Source organism: Drosophila kikkawai, chromosome X (assembly GCF_030179895.1).
Source record: "Drosophila kikkawai strain 14028-0561.14 chromosome X, DkikHiC1v2, whole genome shotgun sequence".
Classification (NCBI taxonomy): domain Eukaryota; kingdom Metazoa; phylum Arthropoda; class Insecta; order Diptera; family Drosophilidae; genus Drosophila; species Drosophila kikkawai.
Window position 1 is genome coordinate 30,449,328 of NC_091733.1, and position 19,003 is coordinate 30,468,330.

The window sequence follows — 19,003 nt, forward strand, 5'->3', positions numbered from 1 at the left end:
AATGATGCTTTAAAATATGAAAGCATTTGCATTAAGTGCTTACAATTTTTGTGGCAATCTTTTGGACTGCCTTTTAAGAGATTTTATATTCAAAGCCAAATCTGTGTTATTTTTAAATACATTTTTAAATAATAATTAAAAATAAATATTATATAAAATAATTATTAAATAATAAATTAATAAATAAATTATTAATTATATTAAAAATTTAATATATTTGCATGATTATTTAATTTCTAACTATTAAAAATAATTATTTACTATTTTTAATAATTATTAATTATATAAAATATTTATTTATTACTAATATTAAGTTTTATACACAATAATTATTTAAGAACCACCTTAATTCTATGCGAAAATTATCATCATGATATCACTTAATGCTTATAATATACAAAAAAGGTCTAAAAGTATGCTAAACATTTTTTATGGCATACTTTTGTGCCGAATCTTAAGTGATTTTATATCCTTATGTATATTTTTAGTTTCTTTTCTCAATTAAAATCCAACTTGGCTTGAGCTTTCAAATGTTGCCAGGCAATCGAAAGATTGTTGAAAATTCCCCCAAATATGATTGCTTTATTAACCAGCAAAGTGGAATTGATTAAATGGGCACTCACAAAACAACCTGTCTCATATGTTAGGCTCAGCAATTTTCAATGGAGAGCTACTTTTATTTGAAAGTTAAGCCGAAGCTACAAATACTGAACTGACAAAACTGAATTGACCGTCCGAGGGTCCACAAAGACCGTTGGGATTGTCATCTGCATGCCAAAAAAAAATAAAATAAAAACTGACCCAACTGGCTTACTAACTGACTGAATGAATGACTGACTGACTGGCGAACTGACTGACTGAATAACTGACGAACTGACGAACTGACGAACTGACGAACTGACTGACTCGCTGGATGACTAACTCACCAACTGAGTGAGTACTTAAAGCAATGGCAAACATTAGCATAAAGCTGGGGCTATCATTTCTAAGTGCGTTGCTTGTCGTTGTTGTTGTTGTTGTTGTTGCCATGTCTAGTGTTTCTCCTTCAGCGCTTTTCCCTTTCTCAATTTTCCATTTTCTTGGCCCGCTGTGTGCGCTGTGGGAAATAAGGTAAATATCAGCTGGCACACGAGGACAGCTCCCAGCTCCCAGCACCCAGTACCCAGCAAGCAGCAGCAAAACCAGCTCCAAAGCCGAAGCGGTGTCCTCGCTCGGAGGCGTCCTCGCTAAATCACAGGTGTGCAACAATGGCCACAGAAGCGCCGACAACAAAACCGCCAACAAAAATGCCAGCAACAAAATCAAAAGCAAGAAAAGCTTTAAGCTAAAACAACGAAAGTTGATATACACTAACTTTAGTTGAAAGAAAATTATAAATATTATTCGAAAATTTCTTATTATTATTATAAATTTGAATTATGGAATTAAAATTATTCGAAATTTTCTTATAATTGATATGAATTCGAATTATGGAATTCAAATTAATTAAATTATTAAAAATTTTAAATAGTTAAAATATATTATTGTTTTCTCAGTTAATTTTTTTCTTTAATATTTAATTGGTTTTATTAATAAAATTATATCAAAAGGAACCGCTAATCTGCTTGAAAGTATGCTAAGAAATATCTGTGAGAATTATCAATATCCTTTTGTAGCCTACTTCTCTGCAGCATTTTAAATGTTTTTAAAAACTCGAATAGCCTTGGCCAAAAGGGTATTTCAACGGCTACAACATATCAGGAGCATAAGGAGCACAACGTGTGAAATATAAGCAGGCCTGCACCCCTCTCGCTGTCCCTGTCTCTCCCCGCATCCACTCTCTCTTTCGTTCGCGCAGTCGCCCAGAGAGAGAAGGAGAGCGGGAAAAGCTTTTCCGAATTTTCCGAAAATATATTTCTTTTTTCTTGCACATTTTCAGTTTCGGCTAGTTTCTTTGCAAAAGGCAAGAATATTTTTTTTTCTTATTTTAATTTATTTTATTTTATTTTTTTTTAATTTTTATGCATTCAATTTCCATTTTCCGCTTTCCCTTGGCGCCCTCGGCCAGCCTTGAAAGCACAGGATAAGTAAGCTTTCGCTCTCGGCCAACTCAGCTGATGGCCAAAACCGTTATACGCTGGCTTTTTGCAATTTTGGAAAACGTTCGGCTCGGTCAGTTGTTGCTTCACTTCAGTTCCGTTCAGTTCGGTGTTGTGGGAGTTCTGGGAAAGAGAGCACAAAGTTTCCACAAAATATTGTTTAAGGTTTAAAAAAAGAAAACAAACCAAACGTTTTGGCAGTTTGAGCGGGTGTGTGGGAGAAATAGTTGCAAAATAATTAGGAATTTACCACAATTAAAAATAAATTTTATTTAAATAAGTTGCTCATTTTTATTAAATTCTTTAGATTATAGAAATTGTTTGTTATTTTAAAAGTTAAAAAGAAAGTTAAAAAGTAACAATTAAAAAAAAAAACAATAGTTACATCTGAGGCTGGTCTTCTTTTAATTTCAAATCTTGTTGCGTCCAAGGCAACTGTTCTAATGCATTAAAACTGTACTAAACCTAAAAAACTAAACAAATTCACGAATTTATAACAAAAGTAATGATTAAGAACATTTTTTCTTTAATTTTAAATAATGAAAATACAATCAAAAACTTTAAAATATTTTTGAAACTAGAAAACAATGTTCCAAACTGTGCTAAATAATTTTATTATGACGCCTATGGGGGACACTAGAAAATGCAACTAAAAAATTATACATTTTTTTTTAATAAAAAAGTTTTAATATATAATATATTTTTTAAATGTAAACAAAACAAAACATAAACAATAAATATAAAAATAAACTAAACACTTTAAAAAGCTTATCAATTAAATTCTGAGAATATTTTATTTTGTATAACACTTTTTAACCGCTTTTCAAGCCTCTTGAAAAAAACTCAACATTTTTAAAAGCTAACCAAACGCAAACAATTAAATTGAAACATTTTAAATTTTAATATTTTATTTTGTATAACACTTTTAAGGCTGCTTTTCAAAACTGTTAGCTCGTTAGAAAACATGTAATTTCAAAAAAACGAACATTAGAAATCCATTTGCTTGTGAAAGCTTTTCGCACAGTCTCCTGATGTCTTCATTTATGACACTTTCACTTCCGGCACCTTGGTGCTTTCCCCGACTCGCCTTTGGCTCTGAGTTCGGCTTTTAGCTTCGGCTTTCGGCACAACCGATAGGACTTCGGATTTGAAATCGGGAGTCGTGTCGGTTGTGTCGGTTCAGTCTGTACGTTTTTGGGGTATGCAAACTCATTTTAGCTTTTGAACTCATTCAGTTCAAATTTACCAGCGGATTTGTGCGGATTACAGCAACTATTTCGTCTTCACACACGCACACACACACCAACGTACATATATAAATAAATATATATATGTATGTATATATTAGAAGGAGGAAGGGGATTGGTGGAAATCGTAAAACGTAAAACGAAGTCGAACAAAAACAAATCGTCGGCAAAGCCATGATAATGATAATAATAATGCCATATAATAAGCGTGGCAGTCGAAATTCTGTCTAAAGTCGCGGGCATATTTCAATTGTTGATTGTTAAACGCTGGTCGTTAATTGCGGTTACAAGTTTTTTTATATATATTTTTTTGCGAATTATTTTCTGGTGCAACCACAGTGCGTATGTGTAATATTTGAAAGCAAAAAAAAAAAGATAGAAAGAAAGAGCGGAGAGTGTGAGTGTTGATCGCTGGCGAGAAAGAGAGAGAAGAGAGAGAACGTGAGAGAGAGAGAGACAGAGATCAAGAGAGAGACGCAAACAGGACGAGGACAAGGATCAAGTCAAGGCAAGTGACCACACTGCGTATGAGTAATATATATGAATAAAACTGCATATGTGCACATTTCATTCACTTTTCACTCATCCTTTACGTTTTTTTTTTGTTTTTTCTTCACCTCCTTTTGGCTTTTACTTTTCTCTGTCCTGTTTTTTTTTGTTTTCCCTTTTTTTTGTTCGTTTTTTTTTTTTGGCTTTTTGTTTTGCTCGTCGCTTTGTTTGTTGGGGTTAAAGGCAAACAACAGAAATTAACAAAAGGCAAGGAGGGGCGCAAACACAAAAAGCAAACAAGAACGAGAACAAGAAATTCAAGTCAAGTGCTGCGGCAGTTCCAGATTAAGTATAAATGTATATATATATATTCTGTACTATATATGACAGTAAATGCAAGAAAAACTAGATCTAGAAAAGGATACAAGCTGGGAGCAGAAAATTGAGCAAGAAAAGGAAAGGGAAAATAAGCAATATTTCAATGAAAAAATTACAAAAATATAAGAGAATTATATTTCACTACTTAAATTTATAGCTTATAATTTATACTTGATTTATTTTATAATATTTCCTTAAAAGAAATGTTAGTTTTCTTTTTTTTTCATAATTTATTTATTAATTTATGCTTATTTATTTGATTTTAACCTTAAAATAAATATTAGTTCCCTTTGTATAAATTATTTAATAATTTATTTGATATTATTCCCTTGAAAATAAATACTAGTTCCTTTTTTTTTAGCTGAACAATTATTATTGGAAGCTAAAAACATTTATAAATAATTACCATTTTGACGAGTAGACTCCCCTTTTTTTATGGAAATATTTTTGATGACTTCTTCAAACTTTTTTCTTAATATATATATATATTTTTTAATGGTTTTTCCACACTCTTGTGCTGGCACTGACAGGTCAAATGAATTTATATAAAAAAGTTTTGTACAAAATTGATTTAATCAGAGAAAAAAACGGAATCTATTATGTCTGCTTTACCGCGCTTTTCCTCATCGCAATTTTCTATTGTGTTCCGGGGAAAGTGTGCAATGCATGGCGCATGAAAGGCTATGATTACGTTCTTAAATCCATCAGGCAAAAAAAAAAAAAAAGAATTACAAGGAAAAACGGAGGAAAAGTGGTGAGGAAAAAGTGTTGAAAAGGGGGACACTTTGAGCCTTGTGTGTGTGTGTGTGTGAGGGTGCTATTAAAGGCCGCAAATTGTACATTAAAATACACATCATCATTACACACGTTTTGGTTCATATTATTTTTTTTGCCTTGTTTTTTTTTTTTTTGCATTTTTTGTTATATTTTTTTTTGGGGTCAGCGCTGTCAAGAGCAATCAGAGACAGAGGCTTGGCTTGGCCACTAAATAATCAGAGCACACTGGGAAAAAATATATGTAAAATATATAAAATATATAAAATATATAAAATATATAAAATATATAAAATATATAAAATATATAAAATATATAAAATATATAAAATATATAAAATATATAAAATATATAAAATATATAAAATATATAAAATATATAAAATATATAAAATATATAAAATATATAAAATATATAAAATATATAAAATATATAAAATATATAAAATATATACATTTTTTTTTATAATTTTCATCAATTTCTGGCCAAGCTCCCCCTTTGTGAAACATCCCCCTCTTTTTTCTCCTACTGAAACCCCTTTTTTTCGTCCTTTTTGGACAAGAACAAGAAGCTTTTTGGCAGGCATGTCATTTAATGTGCGCCTAAGTGTAGGCTATAAATTTTTTATATGCATTTTAACGTATTTCAAGTTATGATTTTCCATCGCACACACACACATACGTTAATGCATAAATGATATAAATATGTAAAATATGTCCCAAGTGTATGTGTGCTCTATATTTAGTCTAAAGCTTAGTTTTAGTTAAGTTTTAGCTTAATTTTAGCTTAGCTTCCCCTTTTGTTTCCCTTTTGATTGGCTAGAAAAATGTTAAAATTGAAATGACACAATTGCCAGGCGGCCCAGAAATGTCAAAAATGCTATTAAAAATTCGAATAGCAATTTGACGATACTTAAAACACACATTTGATGTGGATTTTCTGTTTTACTAATGCAAGTAATTGTAAAATGTCAACAGGAGAGCCTCTAAACTATTTTAATTTTTTATTTAAAGAACTTAATTATAAATAAATACAAAAATAAGCTAAAGTTAAAGGTTTGTTAGGGATTAATATATAAAATTCCTTTACTTTGGTTTTTTTTTTTAAATTTATTTTTATATTTAAATAAAAAGCTTGATTTATACATTTGATAAGAACTTGGCTTAAACCCTAAATTGGGTCCTTGGAAAATCTATAAAAAGAATTTAATGAGATCGTAAAGTTATAGTATATATAGTATCAGTGGAAACAGGTATATATAGGATGTTATATATATATATATAATACTATTTGCCGCTCTGATCTGACTGCCCTGATACCACTTACTCTTTCTACTAGTAGTTCCTGGCTTAAACTAAACTCTCTGTATATATATAGGGATTTTTAGGGTGATTTTCGGGGGGGATTTTCGGTGGGGATATAGCTGAACATATTATACATATGTACTGATGCTTACTTTAGCACCTATAAATTTTTATGCATAAATATTAAAAGTGAAAGCGAGAGGTGAGAGTGTTGTCCCGAAAATTCCACTTTACGGCCACTGCGTGTGTGTGTGTGTGTGTGTGTATGTGTATGGGTTTTCCTGGGGTTTTCCCTGGTAGCTGGCTTGTACTCTTGTCAAGCTCATAAAATTATGGAAATTTTCTTGCCCTTTTCCGGCCATTATCATTCCACACGAGGGGGCAAGGGGGGGTAAGAGAAACCTGAGGCAGCTGACTGACCATTGAAATTGAGTAACTTTGCTAGGCATTTAATGTTATGCCCTTCGTGGGTGTCACTTTTCCCAGGCTGTAAACCCAAATGGAATTGGATGGTGTGGAGTGTCTGGGTTATATTTATATATATATGAGGGAATCGACGTCTTTCCTTTTTTTCTGTTACCTTTTTTTCACATGCACCCGTCTAAAGTTGCGGTCGGGGTCCAAAAACTTTTACAAAAAAATAAAAGAAAAACAAAAAAAAAAACAAAGGCAACTGCCAATCAAAAGTTTTGCATTTGTTTCCACTTTGCGGCTCACTTCGATTCGCCACTAAAAAAAAAAAACAATAAAAACTAGAAATGTATGGGTTGTAAATAAAAAATAAAGAAAACACTGAGCAGAAAAAATAATAATAAATAATTCTAATTAAAAAGGCTATTTTTAAAATATTTTAAATAAAAATTAAAAAAAATGTATAAAATAAATAATACGAATTAATAAAATAGTCTTAATAATTTCTGGTTATAAATATTAATTTAATGTTTCAAAATTAATTTTATATTAAAAAAGATTTTTAATATTTATTTTTTAATATTTTACAAATTTTTTAACTTTTAAAATCAAGGAAACTAAATTTCTAAATATTTAAAAGAATACAAAATTTTTCTTTTGATAATAATTAAAATACATTAAATAATAATTAATAAATAAATAATTATGAAATGTTTTCTATTTTAAAAATATAGAATTTCTTGATAGGCTTACATTTTGATGAATTACAATTTCATAATACTTAAAGTCTAGCTTTTTTTTTTCGCTCTGTGCACTTGTATGATTATTGCACTGACAGGTGGGCGTCACCGGGAGGCGTGTCAGACTAGGTGGGTGCTGAGTAGCATTGTCATAAAGTTTCATCGCCCGATTGGTTGGTTGAATGCAAGCGACTTTGGTCCTTCGGTCCTTTGCCTGTCAAGCGTGAATTTTCATGCCAAAGATGATAAATGACAAAGCCAATAAGCAAAATGAACTTAAAAAAAATATATAAATTTATAGAAATATATATCTTGAAATATTAAATATAAAAAATAATAGTAAAAATAACAAAAATCAATGAATAACACATTTTATTTATTTTCAAAAATATAAAGATTATGGAAACCCCTTCGTGTATCAGTAACCTAATTTCCACACATCCAAAACCCATTGGGAATTCTAACTGAAACCTAACTAGGACACATTTCTGCATTCAAATCAAGTCCATTTCTTAGGCACACATCGCCTTAACGGTAATATTTTCTCTTTCAAATGACAAGGACATGCGAGTCCTGCATATATAGCTTATATACACACACAACGTATCGTCAACGTTCTCAGTCTCTCACATCAGCATAGATCTGCATAAGTAGAAGGCGAAGACCCGCTTCAAGTTAATTACATGCATCAAAAAACAAAAAAAAAAAAAAAAAATCAACAAAAAGAAAAAGAAACACAACAACAAATGTGGACTCTGTGGGAGCAACATGCAAATTTTCATGACAACACACACACACACACAGGGAGGTAGGGTGTGTGAGAAGCGTCATGCTTACATTAATTTGTTGATAAATTGCGCAAAAATGGGAAAATAGGTTAAAAGCTCTCAACTGACGGCGACGACGACGACCAAACCATAAGTTTTCCTTTAAAAAAAAAATTAAGCCGCCAAAAAATAGACAAAAAAAAAATATATATGTATAAAGCGGAAGCAAGAAACCTAAATCCAGTGCAAGTCTTTCAGTAGATACTCTATAATTGGGAATTTTCTGCTAGCTCTTAAAATTGATTAAATAATTTCTAAATTAAACCAGGATTGCTTATAAATATATGTATATATTAAAAAATGTATATAAATGATAATGAATAAATAAAATAAATAAAGGGAGAAAGGAAGAGGAAAAGAGAGAAAGAAAAGATCAGTGTGACCAACGATTACTCGCATTCAATTTCCTGTTCACTATGGGCCGTAGGCATTTAAATATTCATTCATATTTAAAAAGAAAATAAACATAATAATGAATAAATAAAATAGATAAAGGAAGAAAGGAATAGAAAAAGAGAGAAAGAAAGAAAGAAAGAAAAGAGCAGCTGTTTGACCAGTGTGACCCACGTTTACATGAATACAATTTCCTGTTCAGTGCGGCCGTAGGCATTTAAATACTCATTTATTTATTTAAAGTCTTTGGTAAATATTTCAATGTAGATTTTTTATTAAAATAAATATACAATGTGTTCTTTTTATAATTTTTTCATCACCTTTTTTACGGCTGCTTGATATTAGTGTGTTCTTTCATTTGGCTTTAACTCTAAGCCTTAGTCTTTCTTAACCAACATGGCTGCCGGCTAGGGCTATGTTTATCTTTTTTTTTTAACCCCCCCCGCTGTTGTGTTGATGTTGGATTTTTTGTTTGTGTGCGTGTGTGTGTTATTATTATTATTTTTTTTTTACTTGTTTTTATAATGCGCGAAATTAGCAAAATAATAAAAATGGCACAAAACAAGGTCGCGCATAAATAATGGGAAAACAGCGCAAGTTGTTCGCTTCGCTGGCTCTCCATGTGGTTGGTTGGTTGTTAAGAGAGAGAGAGGGAGCTGGGTCACCGGCAATGGCGGGTTAAGGGTGGGTGGCAGTAGTATATGTACATAGGATGGATTTGTGCACTCGCATGAATTTATGTTGATTGTGGATTAGGCACTGCCATTGTTTATGGCTCTGATCTGTGTTAATTGTGAGTTTGAATTCCACTGAGAGAGACAGTTTTGTCTGAACTCTTTTCGTTTCTAATTATTAGCAAAATTTTTAATCAATAAAGTGTGTTTCCTTATATTTATATTTAAATAAAGACCAATAAATATTAAATTTAAATGTTGTATATTTTATAAATAATTAAAGTGAATTTTTAAAATTTAAGAAATTTATCTGATAATTAAATAAAATTCATAAATTAAGAAATTTGTATAAATATTTAAAATTTAAAAAATTTTCTGATAATTAAATAAAATTCATAAGTTAAGAAATGTTATACTAAATTAAATTTAAATATTTAACAGTGTCACAAGTAGCCCATTTTTATTTTTTTACATTGTAAGGTTATTAATTAAATTTAAATATAAATAAATAGTGGAAGAAAAATATGGCTTATCTTTTCAATTTAATAAAAAATTCCCTAAAAGCTTAAATAAATTGTGGTAATTATTTTGAATGAGCCGTAAAAATGCAAATAAATTAATAGATAAATATGATAAACATATTTTTAAAGCCAAGTTAATTTCTCTTATTTTTGATTGTTAATTATTAAACTTAACATCAAGAGGAGGTAAGAAAAAATAAATAATAATAAAAATGTAAAATGCAAAATGCAAAAGGCAAAATGTGAAAATGGAAAAAGGGAAAATGGGTAAGGCAAATGGCATTGCATACTTAGCGGCGCTGCTGTTCCTGTTCCATTTCCACAGCAATCCCATTCCATTCCATGTTCCTTAATGCTAATAACATTTTCATATTTTACGCTAAGAGCATTTTTGCAGAAACACAAAAAGAACAAAAGGAACAGAGGGGACCTAGGGGGGTAGTTGTAGATAGAGGTCTTTATTTAAAATGTCATTAGCTCTGGCGAATGGCAGCCATGTTTGCCATTTTAGCCATTCTGTAAATAACGTACGAAACGTAACCAACATGCAAATGTTAAAACCGCATTTGCATTTGTCACACACACACATACAGAAAGTTGTCTTGTAAGTTGTATATAATTGTTATATATATATATATATTATTATATATATATATATTAATATATATATATATATTATTATTTCTTTTGACATATATATCAATAAAACCATTTTTATTCGTCACAAGCTTAATATATGGTTTAAAATGAAAGATATTAACTATTCTTAAATAAATAAATATTCAAAAATTATTTAATTTTAATTTTTAATACCTAATATTATTTTTTAATTACTTTAAACTATATATATATTTCAAAAATTTATTTATTTATTTATAAAAATATTTAATATTTATTTTATTTATTTATTTATTTTTATTTTATTTATTTATTTTTATTTTATTTATTTATTTTTTTATTTATTTTATTTATTTATTTTTTTATTTATTTTATTTATTTATTTATTTATTTTATTTTTTTTTTTTATTTTATTTATTTATTAATTTTATTTATTTATTATTATTTTTATTTATTTATTTATTAATTTGTAAAAATAATATTAATTTTTAATATTCAATATTATTTTTTAATTACTTAAAAAAAATTGTTGTTTTCAAACACGACTCCTGCCTTTGCTGTAAATCATTCTTTATGTGTGACGAATGGCAAGTAACTCTACTCGAATGTGTAAAATCCAATGCCCATCTATAGGTACTATATATCCCTCTTGGGTATATGGAAAATGTGTGTAAGAACATTTTGAGTTTTCAGCAGAAGCACCTGCTCCTGCTCCTGCATCCTCCTCCTCCACCTGCATCCTTCTCCACCTGAAGAAGTGCATTAAATTCGTATGCACACACACCGCAACGCAACGCAACGCAACGCACAGTGCATAATGGCATTGATTCTGAGGCGAGAGAGCATCTCTGGCTCACGTTCGTACATTTGCACATGTGTTTCTTCAACGTCTCTGTTTCTGTTTCTGCTTCTGCTCGGCTTCTAAATTATTAAGCACCTTGGACGTATGCATGACAGAGGAGCCAAGTCGCCACGCAAGAAACACTCAAATTGAAAGCCATATAAACCCCGGACTCAATGAAGGCCAAATGGGCCAAGACGAGCTGGTGTAATGGAGCTTAGGAGCTGTAAGAAAATAGTAGAAAGAAAAATATATAGAGTAGAGGAAAATACTTGAGCTTTATTAGGAAAATTATTATTGAAAAACAAAGAGTTTTCTTGAAGAAATTAAAGCATAAATTTTGGTTCTTTTTAGGGTTTATTTTTAGATGAAAATATAAATAAATAGTTTAAGAAAAATGTGGGTTTTTTAAGGGAATTTTTATGCCAAAAAGTGCTTTTATTTAGACTAAAAATGATCAAAAATGTATTTATTTATTTAGATATTTAGGTATTTAAATATTTTTATATTATTATTATTTAAGGGGGGATATACATGTAAACCAAAATTTTTTGGGCAAATTTTTTTTTTTTGTTTAAAAAATAGTTTATTATTTAAAGAATATAGTGTGTAAGTTTCATTATCGAATTCCAACTCTAAGTGCCTCAAATCAAGTATGCACGCAAGGTTCACAAGTGTTAACGTGGGCGCATCAAAAACTTTAAACGTCTTTTTCTCAGCTTCTAATTTTTGCATTTCTACCTATGCTATGGACACGATTCACAAAAAACTACGTAACATATCGGAGTGAATCAAAAATTATTATGATCAGCATGAAATTATCTTCTATTTGAACCTACATGGTTGTTATAAAACTGAGTATTACTATTTTTTAAGAGGGTGGGAAGTGAAAGCTGATCACCTGAAAATGACATTTTTTCCTTCAAATCAAAATGTATATTTTTTGTCTTGATTTCTTTTTGGTTTTTTAGGTTCAAATAGAAGATATAGGTGTAATGAATACAAAAAAATTTAGTTTACGGATTTCGGACAGGAATTACGAGCTCTATCGTGTCCATAGCACGGCAACTTAAAGCTCGAGGCGCTACGGCATATTTTCCATAAGTCCGCCATTTTGTAAAATATTGTTTATATCTAATTTTTTTAATCATCTCTGATTCTACTTTTAACTATATCCAAAGTTTCACGACGATTGCTTGACTACTTCTTATAAAAACAAAATTCACGAAAAATGGCCAAATTTTGACCGCTTACATGTATATCCCCCCTTAAATATTTGTATATTATTATTATTTATATATTTATTTAATTATTTATATATTTATTTAATTATTTGTATATTTAATTAATTGTGTTATTATTTTTAAAACTATTTATTTTTTTATTTTATTATTTATTTTTTTATTTTATTATTTATTTTATTATTTTATTATTTATTTTTTTATTTTATTATTTATTTTTTTATTTTATTATTTATTTTTTTATTTTATTATTTATTTTTTTATTTTATTATTTATTTTTTTATTTTATTATTTATTTTTTTATATTATTATTTATTTTTTTTATTTTATTATTTATTTTTTTTATTTTATTATTTATTTTTTTATTTTATTATTTATTTAATTATTTTCATATTTATTTATTTATTATTATTTTTTTTGTATGTATTTAGTTATTTATTATTAATTATTAATTTAATTTCATGTTCATTTTTTATTTTTGAATATTTATTTATTTGTTTCACTTGAAAAATTCCCATTCTTAAAATAATTCCTTCCGTTTCCTCTTACCTTTTTGTTCCTTGTCCAAATCAATTGATTTGATCCTTGATAGTTTCCACATAGACAGGCCTCAATTAAGGGAATAATTAGACCTTTATTCATAAACATAAACACACACATTCACATTCACAATTACAAACACAAATACAATTACATAAATATTACATATTCAGTGCAGTTCAACGCCTTCCCTTTATTTTTATATATTTATTTTTTGTTTCCGTTTCCGTTTCGGTTTCGGTTTTAGTGTCCATATCCATATCCTTGTCCGCCTTCTTGTCTTGTTCAAATAAGCAATCAATGTTCATTATTTATAAATGTTTGTTTACCTTAGCATTTTACGATATTTTTCCGCCCCTTTTGCTTTATTCCCTTATCCTTGTGCTCCTTTTCTCTGTTTTCTGTGTGTTTCTCTTTGGGGTTTGGTTCCTGGTTTCCTGGTTTTCCCCTTTTTGTTTTGTTTTCACACTATTAGCCCTGGCCCAGTGTTTGCCTTTGGGGCTAAGGGCTAAGGCTAAGGCGAAGGCTAAGGGAATGTCCATGGAATTCACTCGAAAAGGATTGGCTTGAAACCTTTTGGGGGCTTAGCAACAGTTTACTCCTTTTAATGGGGTAACTTCCCTCAAGTACACAGATATCTTTTATATATTTAAGGAGCAATAAAGATGATAAAAAATAACTGAAAAGATATATACAATTTAACAACAAGTTGATATATAAATAAATATATATTTAATATCCTGTTAAAAGTCTGTTTTTAAAAGTTAATTGCTTATTTATTTGTTATATTATTTTTCCAGCTCAATTAGTAAACAAACAAATGACAATTCGAATGCCAAAAACTCTTTCGATTTTATTTATATATATATATAAATATTTTTATTATGATTATTTTTGTGTAAATTATGGTTTTATAATTGCCATCGGTATGCATCTACTATCTCTCCTCTATGCAAATGTGTAATTTAATTAATTTTATAATGGCCAGAATGCCAGTTACACACACACACACACACCGAAACCAAAGTCAAATAGTATTGAACATTTGAACATTTTCGTTTAGCCACGTTTTAATGAGTTTTTCCCCAGTTTTCCACAGTTTTTTTTTCCCCCCTATCTCTCTCTCTCATATAAAATAAAATCAACGAAATCTCGCATTTTCCAGCTCATTTGTTTTGGTTGGCTTTTAGTCAAAGGGAAAACTAGATATTTTATTGTAAATAAAAGCAAATAATAAATGGGAATTAATACTTATGTGCGGGCATGACTTTTCGGTTTAAAAAGTTAATTAAAATCTTGTTGAAATTTATGAGATAAATGTACAAAACAAATAAATTTAATTGGGGTTTTTTAATAAATATTATTAATTATTAGGTAGTATTTTGTTTTTTTTTTATTTAGTTTTTAAGGATCTACATAGATTTATATTTATAAATACATATTTGTTTATATATTTTATTTATAATGATCACTATTTATATTTAATATTATTTATTTATATTTATATTTTGTATATTTTTTAATAATTTTTTTTTATTGTTTTTTATATTTATATATATTTTTTTATATTAATATATATTTTTTATATATACATATTTTTTATATTTATATTTTGTTCCTGTAAATATATATATATATATATAATAAACTTTATTCATTAATTGTATTATTTTTGTTGCTGGTTTTTCCTATTTTTTCGTTTGTTTTATTTCCTTCATTAACAAAGTTAAGGTTAATTGCTGACCAGCAAAGTTAAGCCAACTTTTTGGCCAAGTTGATTGATTACTCGGGGCCTAATCCAATTTTGAAACAATAAAATAAGTTATTTGACAGCGGTAATGATTGGCTTTAACTCACCTTCACTTAGGAATCCTTTCTCTGTATTTTTTTCTATATCTTTTTTGCAACATTAACTAAGCCGGAATGCAAATTGACTTGTTTCCGTTGCCGTCGCGCTCTCGTCTCTTTTTTCAGACCTTTCCTTTGGCCCATCTATTATGTAGACAAAAAAAAAAAAGAAGAAAAAATAAGCAAAAAAGGGAAAACAAAAGGGGGCTTCTCGTCTGGTCTCGTGGCTTTGATTTTCCCTATTCTACCTTCACTTTTCTCCTGCTTCCCCTTTTGGTTCTGCTTCCTTTTGCCATTTTGTTTTTCCTCTTTTTGTGCCCCAGCATTTGGCTTAAGTTTTGCAATTTTGAGCTAATTCCTGCGACGAAGAAGCCGCCGTTACCGCCGAGTTTTCCTTGATTTTCCTTTCCCTACACTCCTCGTTTTGTATATCGTTCAGTTTCAGAGCATTTTAGTACACTGAAAGAGAAATAGTAGCTTACTGATGAAATGCAAAACGAAATACAAGAACAAGAAAGTATGCCTTACTTTTTGCTCTTTATTTTACTTTTTAGCTTGTTTTCGTAATACTTTTTTGTTTTTTATTTAAATTGTTAATGGCTTTATTTTTCCCAGTGTTGTTTAGCTCATACCTTCCTTGGATATTTCTAGAGAAATGCAAAAGGACAGACGGCAGATTTATGCATTGCCATGGTGCTCCTTCTCCTCACCTCGCCTCGCCTCTCATCTCCTCCTGGCTTCCTCCTCCTCCTGGATACCCTCTCCCCCTGGCTTCCCCTTCCTCCTGGATACCCTCACCCCCTGGCTTCCCCTTTCTCCTGGATACCCTCTCCTCCTGGCTACCCATCTGCCATTGCAATTTAAATCGGAACCGAATGGACGGATTCCCCTATATTGAGATTTATTGTCTCCCCCTGTCTCTTGCTCTTTCTCCCACTCTAATTACAATAAGGAATAGGCAGTGCCTACCACTGTGCGATTTCCCAGGACTATGCCAAGTCCCGATCCTGATCCCCGCGGCGTTGCGTCTGAGAAATTCAATTTAAATTACTTTTTAATGGGCGCTTTCTTTTCTCTCTTGCCTCTCTCCTGCCTCTCTTTTTCCTCTCTCCTCTCTCTTTTCCCTCTCTCCGTTCTCTCTGTGTGTGTTTGTGGATAAAACTGTTTGAAATTGCACTTAATTGGGGTCAAACGTTGTCCTTTTTAACGGGAATTCTGACCAGAAGCCAATGGGGTTTAATCAAAGAAAACTGATGGAATATAATATATATGTAATATAAAATATTTATATTTAATTTATTTTTTTAAATATATATTTTTAAATATTTATCAAAAATTCCAGTAGGCCTTGCCTTCTTTGTTTTCCCTCCTGTCAGTAGTAAATTATTTCCTTTCCTAACCGGTCTGGAACCCAATTTTTTTTTTCCTCTCTCTCAAAACGGAAATGGATCCAAAGTCCGGACAAAGCCCCAAGTCCAAAGTGGTATCCCTGGCTAGTACAATTGTCTCTGAAAAATCGGAAGCGAGGACTCCTACTTCGATACGATTACTTCCGGTTCGTGGCAATCGAACAGCATATAAACGCATCCAAATGGCCCATAGTTCTTCACCATCGATGGTCGATTCTGTACTGGATATGAGTTGGTGTCGATTGCCTTTAGTGCCGGAACCAAAGTTACCCGAAAAGAGGCTTAAGAAGCTGCATTTCCTGTGCAGCGATCAACAGGTGATCACCGTATCCTGCCTACTAATGTTTCGCTATACGGAGGAGTTGCGACCGTTTCGGGAAGAGGATATGCCCATTAAATTGCCGTCCATACATTCCGAGACGCTCCTTCGGGCGATTAGCTGGATGCGACAGCATAAGCTGGATGAGGCCGCAGGATATTGTGCCAATATTTATAGCCGATGGGAGGAGGATCTGCTCGAGGGTACGGGCGATCTCTGCCAGCTAATGGATCTCATTATGGCCGCCCTTCATCTAGGCCTGAATGTCCTTGCGCGGCATGCCTCCGACTATATGCAGGAGCGGTTAGCCGCAAAAACCGAGTCAGAGATGCGTCTCATGACTCAAATAAGCAACAGATTGGCCTCGGACTAGGTGGAGCTTTATCCGTTTGTCGGTTGACACCATTTCTTCCACCGTCTCCCATTCAACTTTTCCTTAATCTTCGTATATATCGTACATGACTTACCTTTTGGCCGATAAGAAAAAACCGAAGTAAAAAAAAAAAATGAAAATAAAGTGGAAAAGGACGAATCTCTAGGGCTCTGGTCAAGGCAGCTTTAGAGGACGATCCGATTTTTTTTTATATATATATATGTAAATCAAGGATATAATAAATGTACTTAGATTTTTACAAAAGCACATTACTTCTACAAAGTTATTGGAATTTCTGTCGAATAATTAAAACAAAAAAAATATAAGTTTAAAGGCAAAGCTAACTTGGGCTTGGGTAATTTTTAATTTAAATTAAAAGGAAGACATGAAGCTTCTGATATCTTTACAGGTTTGGTAGTCAGATCGATAAGGTTTAATTTAAATACAATGCGTAAATATCGGTATATTAATATATATAATAAAAAGCGATATAAAATACTATTTCAACTTTTAGAAAGACAGGGGAGAAATTCTGTATAATCGATAATTAAATATCGATAGTTGTACTCATTTACAAATTGATTGTTTCAAGTTTAGCAATGGCATGAAAAGGGAGTTACTATATTTATAAAAAATACTATATTAATGGGTTATGGGTTTACTATCGATAAGAAATGTACTTAAAACATTCACAAATATGTGTTTCGAAGCTTAGAGATTAAAAATATGGATAAAACTTACCATTTGACCGATATTTACCTATCATATTTATAAAAATTTTTGTATATCGATATTTATCGATTAAAATAAGTTTAATAATAAGGCTAGTACCATTTATTATAATTTTGTATATATTTATTTTATTATTATTATTTTTATACCCTTGCAGGGTATTATAATTTCAGTCTGAAGTTTGCAACGCAGTGAAGGACTCATTTCCGACCCTATAAATCATATATATTCTAGATCAGCATTAAAAACAGAATCGATCTAGACATGTTTGCAAGAAAATTAAAAATTTTAATTTTTTTTTTAAATTTTATGTTTAATTTTATTGTTTAAGGAGGTAAAGAAAAATCGAAAAATTTTAAATTGGTTAAATTTGTAATCTTTATATGCAGATTTATTAACCATAAAAAAACTAACTCAGAACAGCTTTCCAAATTGATTTAAATGCATTTTTGGCTTAGTTATTGAATTTTTAAGCCCAAAAATGATCATATAAAATTATGAATAAATATTTAAAATGTATTACACCTTAAGGAGTATAATAATTTCAGTCCGAAGCCCAAATATCAGTGAAGGACTCATTTCCGACCCTATAAATCATATATATTCTAGATCAGCATTAAAAACAGAATCGATCTAGACATGTTTGCAAGAAAATTAAAAATTTTAATTTTTTTTTTAAATTTTATGTTTAATTTTATTGTTTAAGGAGGTAAAGAAAAATCGAAAATTTTTAAATTGGTTAAATTTGTAAACATTATATGCAGATTTATTAACCTTGAAAATACTAACTCAAAACAGCTTTCCAAATTGAATTTAATGCATTTTTGGCTTAGTTATTGAATTTTTAAGCCCAAAAATGATCATATAAAATTATGAATAAATATTTAAAAATTAATACACCTTAAGGAGTACAATAATTTCAGTCCGAAGCCCAAAATTCAGTGAAGGACTCATTTCCGACCCTATAAATCATATATATTCTTGATCAGCATTAAAAACAGAATCGATCTAGACATGTTTGCAAGAAAATTAAAAATTTTAATTTTTTTTTTAAATTTTATGTTTAATTTTATTGTTTAAGGAGGTAAAGGAAAATCGAAAAATTTTAAATTTGTTAAATTTGTAATCTTTATATGCAGATTTATTAACCATAAAAAAACTAACTCAGAACAGCTTTCCAAATTGAATTTAATGCATTTTTGGCTTAGTTATTGAATTTTTAAGCCCAAAAATGATCATATAAAA

General features: G+C 30.0%; 1 protein-coding gene and 1 long non-coding RNA gene across 3 annotated transcripts in view; one reads left to right on the top strand and one right to left on the bottom strand.

The window, feature by feature from the left end:
* Positions 1 to 19,003, top strand: part of Pde9 (phosphodiesterase 9) — a 136,997-nt gene that overhangs the window by 34,964 nt on the left and 83,030 nt on the right. The window lies entirely within an intron of this gene.
* LOC138929179 (uncharacterized) lies at positions 13,270 to 15,374 on the bottom strand. Of its 2 annotated transcripts, none has more exons than XR_011445625.1 (3): positions 15,174 to 15,374; positions 14,935 to 15,069; positions 13,270 to 13,756 (listed from the first exon to the last, which is right to left on the bottom strand). It is a non-coding gene; the product is annotated as an uncharacterized lncRNA (long non-coding RNA). The 2 variants fall into 2 exon arrangements; XR_011445624.1 differs by lacking the exon at positions 13,270 to 13,756 and adding an exon at positions 14,762 to 14,870.